The sequence below is a fragment of the Benincasa hispida genome, chromosome 10, assembly GCF_027475165.1.
Source record: "Benincasa hispida cultivar pf3 chromosome 10, pf3_genome.v1.1, whole genome shotgun sequence".
NCBI classification, from domain to species: domain Eukaryota; kingdom Viridiplantae; phylum Streptophyta; class Magnoliopsida; order Cucurbitales; family Cucurbitaceae; genus Benincasa; species Benincasa hispida.
Genome location: NC_143487.1, coordinates 26,742,519 through 26,750,941, shown reverse-complemented (window position 1 = coordinate 26,750,941; position 8,423 = coordinate 26,742,519).

The window sequence follows — 8,423 nt, the reverse complement described above, 5'->3', positions numbered from 1 at the left end:
TTAGATTAAAAAAATAAAACAAGTTTAGACAATCATGTAATTAGACGTTATATGCATGAAAAGTCATATTATTGTTTGTTCACTTTATACTTTCACAAATATAAATATCCACAATTCTTTTCATAGAGTTGTACCATTTTCTTCCCTTATGAACTTTATTTAAGATTTGAATTCAAGTGTGTATGCATAACCTTAAGGAGTATTATATTCAAGTGATACATCCTTTCACATAGTACTTAATTATAGCTAAAAAGGATAATGATCCCATCCAAAAACCTATTGAATACTTCAATTATTATCAATATTGAAGTGTAAAGTTTGATCTCTCTCCCTCTACATGTTGTTAAATTAGAGAGATTCTAATTATACTAGAGATAGATATAAGTGGTCACTTTACTTTTGTATCAAATATTAAATTGGTAGATATACTATTGGTCTCTTAAACTTGAAGTTGGTTTTAGTTTGATTCTAACATTTTAAAGTCAATATTTTTATCTTTCATATTTGAATTTCATTTCTGATCTTTGAAGTTTAGAAGTGACATGTTAAGTACATTTAAATTTGATTTAACTATCGAATATTTTTTTTAAAAAAAAATCAAGTATAGCCAACATGTTTCAATTTTTCATGTCAACCCTACCCAAGAATAATTTCAAAATTGAAGGGTGAATTAAAAATGAGAATTTTTAGAAAAGAAAAAAGAAACCTTGACAAGTGGGAAGGCCAATGAAGTATGGCCACTTAGTTAGGAAGATTTGATGGGTATTATTGGTAAAGGAAGCAGACATTCCGGACAATGTTGCTTTGAGAGACTGTCAGAGAGAGAGAGAGAGAGAGAGAGAGAGAAGAAAGTGAAAAGTGAAAGTGAATGCCACACCATTCTATTTTTCTCCATCCAAACACATTGCATTTACTCAAAAGAAGATATCTTTAATAAGTGCTTTTCCTTTCATTTCCCACATGCTCTTCCACCCATTTCAGTTCCCTCTTTCATTTCATGCTCTCTAAATTTTTCTCACTTTCAGTGTCATTCCTCATAACTTCCTTGTCTTTACCTTAAAACATCCTTATTTCTCATCTTTAGCTTCTTGAAATCGGTTTGTTTTATCTTGTTTGGGTTTACTCAAAAGCCATAAAATTCTAACTTCCCTAATTAGTTGAGGGTCAAAATATTATTGATCTGTTACCAGACTTTACTTGTATTAATTTTTTTATGGTCTAGATTCAAACAGGTTGGTGTTCAGATCTTATTTGTGTTAGGTTTCGCTACGGGTGTTCGATGGCCTTAACCTTTGACCCGCTTCTCTCCGGTCTAGTCTTAGAGAATTTTGCATCGGTGTGGTATCGAGCCTACTACACTCTGATGTATAAGTTAGTACAATGATTGACTAATTCAACTAAGTATAAAAAGAAGTAAGGTCGGATCTCTCCTTTAGGATAGTCGTGAAGCTGTTTATAAGTCAACTTTTGACACACATTGGTTAAGTGTGATGACAATGGTGTCAGGAACTTTTCTAGCGCTTGAGGTTGTAGGGTGTCAATTTAGAGTCGGCTTGGTTATTTCTCGATTGGTATATACTCACACTAGCTTAGCTAGTTGGCCCAAACCCTGAGACACTGACATCTTTCTTTTAGGATGTGCACTCCTCTATGCCATTTCCCACCTTGGATAACCCTCAACAAATTAAAACATATCGACCATATTGATACATCCCTCAATTTGGTCGCCTTTTCATGGACAATCTACAATTAGGCATTCATATAATATTATATTTGAAAATTTGCATACCCCTAGTAATCACTTAGATATGAATTTAAAGTATTTTTATAGTTTCATTCTCACACATCCAAAAATGCAAAATTGTCAGCTGCATTATCGCAATCTCCTTATAATAACTTCTCTCATTTCAAACATAGAAGAAACATCGGGGTTGTTTGAGAAACGTATTTGGACAATTTTTTCCAAAAGATCTTTTTCTTATTATTTATAAAAAGTGTATTAATTAGTTTAATTGGGTTAATTTAGAAAAAAAGTTTAATTAAACCCTATTCAGCCCCCTCTAAGGTTGCCATATCGATCCAACAATTGGTATCAGAGCGGGTTGCTCTTCTTGAAATATTTATTTCTTGATAAACTTAATTATTTTTGAGCTATGACAACTTTAGGTTTTATCCCTTTTATTGATAGTCAATCTATTACAAAGCTTTCTTTCTTTAATGGTACTAATTATAATTATTGGAAAAATAGAATGAGATTTTTCTTGCTTTCTATTGATTATGATTTATGGGATATTGTTGAGAAAGGTTTTAAAATTCCAACAAAAGATGATGGTGTTAGCACTATAAAACCTAAGGAAGAATGGTCAATTAATGAAAAGAAAGCATGCTCTTTAAATGCCAAAGCTATTAATTGTTTATTTTGTGCTTTGAATGAAGTTGAGTATAATAGAGTGTCTATTTGCAAATTTGCAAAACTGCTAAAGAGATATGGGATAAATTAGAAATTACTCATGAAGGAACTAGTCAAGTAAAAGAAACAAAGATTGACATATTAGTTCATCAATATGAAATGTTTAAAATTGATGAAAATGAAGCTATTTTCGATATGTTTATTAGATTTACTAATATTGTCAATGCTTTAGAAGGACTTGGAAAAAATTACTCAAATCTTGAGAAGATAAAGAAGCTATTGTGGTCTTTGCCTAAACAATAGGAGCCTAAAATCATCGTCATTCAAGAGGCAAAGGATCTCAAATCTCTCTCCATTGATGAACTCATGGGCTCGTTGTTGACGCATGAGATAAAGATCAAGAAAAACATGGAGGATGAGAAGAAAAAGAAAGAAAAAAGTATAGCTTTAAAGACCATCGAGTATAGCTTTAAAGACTATCTTTTTAGAAGTTGATTCCCAAAATGAAGATGACCTTGATGAAGATGATGTTGCCTATCTTTCACATAAGTATAAGAACTTCATCAAGAGAAAGAAGCAATTCAAGAAGCATCTCTCCAACCAAAAAGAATCAAAGGTGAAAAGAGCAAAAAGGATGAGGTAATATGCTATGAATGCAAAAAGTCGGGTCATATTAGAACCGATTGTCCTTTTCTCAAATCATCCAAGAAATCCAAGAAGAAAGCAATGAAAGCTACTTGGGATGATAGCGATGAAAGCGAAAGTGGGAGTGATAATGAAGAAATGACCAATTTTTGCTTCATGGCTCATAGTGACAAAGAGGATGAACAAAATGATGAGGTAACTCTAGAACCTCTTTCTTATAATGAATTGTTCAAAGCTTTTGAAAATATGCAAAATGATTTAGAAAAACTTAGTTCTAAGTATGTTGTGCTTAAAAAAAAAATACAATATTTTATCTAGTAAAAATAAGTCTTTATTTGAAGAAATTGCTTGCTTAAAAGAGAATGAGCATGATGCTATGCATATTGATGAAATGAATATCTCTTGTGACATGCATGATTTTGATTGTGATGAGAAAAATGTCTTGTTTGACAAAGTTAAATTTCTTGAGCATGATAGTTGTGAAAAAGATAATTTGATTAAATTACTCAAAGAAAAGGAATTTAGTACTTTGCAGGAACTTGATAAGGCTAAAGAATCTATTAAAAAGTTGACAATAAGTGCTCAAAGATTAGGCAAGATAATTGAAGTAGGCAAGCCTTTTGGTGATAAAAGAGGTTTAGGCTAAATTGATGAATGTTCTACTCCTTCAAGTTCTAAAACTATCTTTGTTAAAGCATCTCATAATATGCCTAAGCTTAATATGCCTAAGGTTGTATCTAAGCATGTTAAATCTAACTTTGTGCCTATATGTCATTATTGTGGTGTTGAAGGCCATATTAGACCTAAGTGTTTTAAATTGAAATATGCTCATACTACTTCTCCAAGAAGAAATTTTTCTCAAAGGGCAAAGTTTCACAATGCTCCAAGGAATAATTTCTCCAAGAAAAGTAGAGTGCATAAATTTGTTGTAAGAGATAAATCTTTGCATAATGTTATTTGTTTCTCATGTAGCAAGTTTGGACATACAACTTATTCTTGTTACTTGTCTAAATCCAATGCCTTAAATGTCTATGCAAAAATGAAATGAATTCTCAAGTTTGTCAATGTTAACCATCTAGGACCCAGACAAGTGTGGGTACCAAAGAATCAAACTTGAACATTTGTGTTCGTAGGTTTGTTTGAAAGCCTCTAAGAAAAACAAGTGGTACTTGGATAGTGGTTGCTCGAGGCACATGACGGGAGACCCATTCAAGTTTGTCTCTCTCTCCAAAAAGGATGGAGGTCTTGTAACTTTTGGTGACAACAAGAAAGGTAAAATAATTGGTAAAGGTAGTATAGGTAATGAATCTTCTATTTTAATTGAAAATGTACTTTTGGTTGATGGTTTGAAGCATGATTTACTTAGTATTAGTCAATTGTGTGATAAAGACTTTAGAGTTGTGTTTGATAAAAAGAATTGCATCATTGAAAATGCTAGTGATTGAAAAGTTATATTTGTTGGAAATAGAGATGAAAATGTTTATACTATTGATTTGAATGATTGTCCTATTAATGATAAATGTTTATCGGCTTTGCATAATGATTCTTGGTTATGACATAGAAGACTAGAACATGCTAGCATGCACTTAATTTCAAATATTTCCAAGAATTCTTTGGTTAAAGGTCTTCCCAAATTTAAATTTGAAAAAGACAGTTTGTGATATTTGTCAAATGGGTAAGCAAACTAAGTTCTCTTTCAAATCTAAAAATGTAATCTCTACAACTAGACCCCTTCAACTATTACACAGATTTATTTGGCCCTTCTAGAATTGCTAGTTTTGGAGGGAACTATTATGCCTTTGTGATAGTTGATGATTTTTCAAGATTTACTTGGGTTTTGATGCTAAAACATAAGGATGATGCTTTGAAAAGCTTTTCTAGTTTTGCAAAAAGAGTTCAAAATGAAAAAGATTTTTTTTATTTCTAAAACTAGGAGTGATCATGGAGGAGAATTTGATAGCAATGCTTTTGAAACTTTTTGTGAAGAAAATGGTTTTTCTCAAAATCTCTCCGCTCCAAGAACTCCTCAACAAAACAGTGTAGTTGAAAGGAAAAATCATACTTTGTAAGAATTTGCTAGATCAATGTTGCATGAGTATGGTTTACCTACATACTTTTGGGCGGAAGCCTTTAACACCGCTTGTTATGTTTTAAATAGAGTTTTAATTAGACCTTCTTTGGATAAAACTCCTTATGAACTTTGGCATAACAAAATTCCAAATATTGGGTATTTCAAAGTTTTTGGTTGCAAATGTTTTATTTTGAATAACAAATAAAAACTTGGAAAATTTGATTCTAAGACGGATGTTGGTATTTTCCTTGGCTATTCCTCTACTAGTAAAGCTTATAGAGTTTTCAATAAAAGAACTTTTGTAATTGAGGAATCTATGCATGTAGTATTTGATGAATCTTGCAATGTTATTTCTAATGAGCCTATTTATAGTGATATTTTAGAAGAAAATTTTGGAGATTTACTTGTTAGTGACAAAGGCAAGGAAATTGTTTCAAGTAAGCAAGAGGTGAGCTTAATCGAAAAGAACGAAATTGGTTCTTCATCCATGCCTAAAGAGTGGAGGTATGTTCCTTCCCATCCCAAAGAATTAATTCTTGGTGATCCCGAACAAGGTGTGAAAACTCGTTCCCCTCTTAATATGTTTAATAATCTTGCTTTTGTTTCTCAAATTGAACGAAAAAGTTTTAAAGATACCGAAAATAATGAATTTTAGATTTTAGCTATGCAAGAAGAATAGCTATGCAAGAAGAATTAAATCAATTTGAAAGGAACAAAGTTTGAGAGTTAGTCCCTAGGCCCTCTCATGCTTCTATAATTAGAACTAAATGGGTCTTTAGAAATAAAATGGATGAAAATGGAAATATCATTAGAAATAAAGCTAGACTTGTAGCTCAAGGTTATTGTCAAGAGGAAGGAATAGATTATGAAGAAACTTTTGCACCCGTTGCTAGATTAGAAGCTATTAGAATGATGCTTACTTTTGCTTCTTATAAGAATTTCATTTTGTATCAAATGGATGTGAAAAGTGCATTTTTAAATGGTTATATCATGGAGGAAGTTTATGTAGAACAACCTCCGGGGTTTGAAAGTTTTGATTTTCCTAATCATGTTTATAAGTTGAAAAAGGCTCTTTATGGCTTAAAACAAGCTCCAAGAGCTTGGTATGATAGACTTAGTAATCTTGCTTGAGAATGGATTTAAAATGGATAAAATTGATACTACTCTTTTTATTAAGACTAAAGAAAATGATATGCTTTTAGTACAAATATATGTGGATGATATTATTTTTTGTTCTACTAATCCATCTTTGTGTGAAGAATTTTCTAAGTGTATGCATAGTGAATTTGAGATGAGTATGATGGGAGAACTTAGCTTCTTCCTTGGACTCCAAATCAAACAACTCAAGGATGATATTTTCATGAGTCAAGAAAAATACACAAGGGATTTGCTCAAAAGGTTCAAATTCAATGAAGATAAAATTGCAAAAACTCCTATGAGCACATCCACTAAGCTTGACAAGGATGAAAAAGGTAAGTGTGTGGATATAAAAACTTATAGAGGTATGATTGGATCGTTACTTTATTTAACCGCTAGTAGACCCGATATTATGTTTAGTGTATGTCTTTGTGCTAGATTTCAATCTTGTCCTAAGGAATCACATTTACATGCCGTTAAAAGAATTTTTAAATATTTGCTTGGTACTATTGATTTAAGCTTATGGTATCCTAGAAATGTTGAATTTAATTTGGTAAGATATTCCGATGCGGATTTTGCGAGTAGTTTACTTGACCGTAAGAGTACTAGTGGGACTTGTCAATTTCTTGGTAGTTCCTTAGTTTCTTGGTTAGTAAAAAGCAAAATTCGGTTGCCTTATCCACTATCGAAGCGGAATATATTGCAGTTGCTAGTTGTTGTGCAGTTTGATAATGTGCCTATATTTTGTTATAATACTAGTGCTATTAATTTGACTAAAAATCCTATACATCATTCTAGGACTAAGCATATTGATATCAGGCATCACTTTATTAGAGAACATGTGCAAAATGATAATATTACTCTTGAATTTGTAGGTTCTAATAATCAATTAGCGGATATTTTTACCGAGCCTTTGAATGAAGAAAACTTTTACAAAAATAGGCTTGAGCTCGGTATTATTCGTTGTGATGCTCTTGATTTTATAATTTTACTTGTTAAATCTTTTAGAAGTAATTTTGATAGGGGGAGATATGTTCATGTTTTTAAGGGAAACATTATGTAGTTCTAAATTTTTCTTAATTATTCTTTTTGATGATTCCAAAGGGGGAGAAGTTTAAGAAAAATATGCTATAAATTTGTTATGATTTGGATTGTATTAATTAGGGGGATAATTTATTTTTTTTTGAGTGAATTTCAAGAATGATCTTTATGGTGATATGTTAAATTTTATTATGTGCTACATATGGTTTACATGTATTTCAAGCTATTTTTCTTGAATGGTTTATTAGAGAGCATGTGCAAAATGATAATATTACTCTTGAATTTGTAGGCTCTAATAATCAATTAGCGGATATTTTTACCGAGCCTTTGAATGAAGAAAACCTTTACAAAAATAGGCTTGAGCTCGGTATTATTCGTTGTGATGCTCTTGATTTTATAATTTTACTTGTTAAATCTTTTAGAAGTCATTTTGATAGGGGGAGATATGTTCATGTTTTTAAGGGAAACATTTATGTAGTTCTAAATTTTTCTTAATTATTCTTTTTGATGATTCCAAAGGGGGAGAAGTTTAAGAAAAATATGCTATAAATTTGTTGTGATTTTGATTGTATTAATTAGGGGGAGAATTTATTTTTTTTGAGTGAATTTCAAGAATGATCTTTATGGTGATATGTTAAATTTTATCATGTGCTACATATGGTTTACATGTATTTCAAGTTATTTTTCTTGAATGGTTTGTCATCATCAAAAAGTGGGAGATTGTTGGTTTTTTGGCCCTTAATCTCAAATTAATTAATCTATATTTTGATGATAACAAACTCAATTTTTAATTACTGAGAATCTTAGTGTTTTAATATGTCCATAGCGTAGAGCTCGGAATAACGATTCTAACACCTCTTGAATCACTCAAATCGGAGCTCAAACGAAGACGATATGACCGAAACAAGTCTATAGAGAAAATATCGTGGTGGATGACGTGGCATAACCAGACCATTTGCATGTAGACATGTGTGGCAGCATATTGGTTGAATGGTGGATCATTAAGAGATTAACATATGATGGACTTTTGATTTTTGGATTGATTTAAAATAAAAAAAATTAAAATTAAAAAAAATTAAAAGAAAAATAAATTTAATATTATTTTATGTTTGTGTCTAA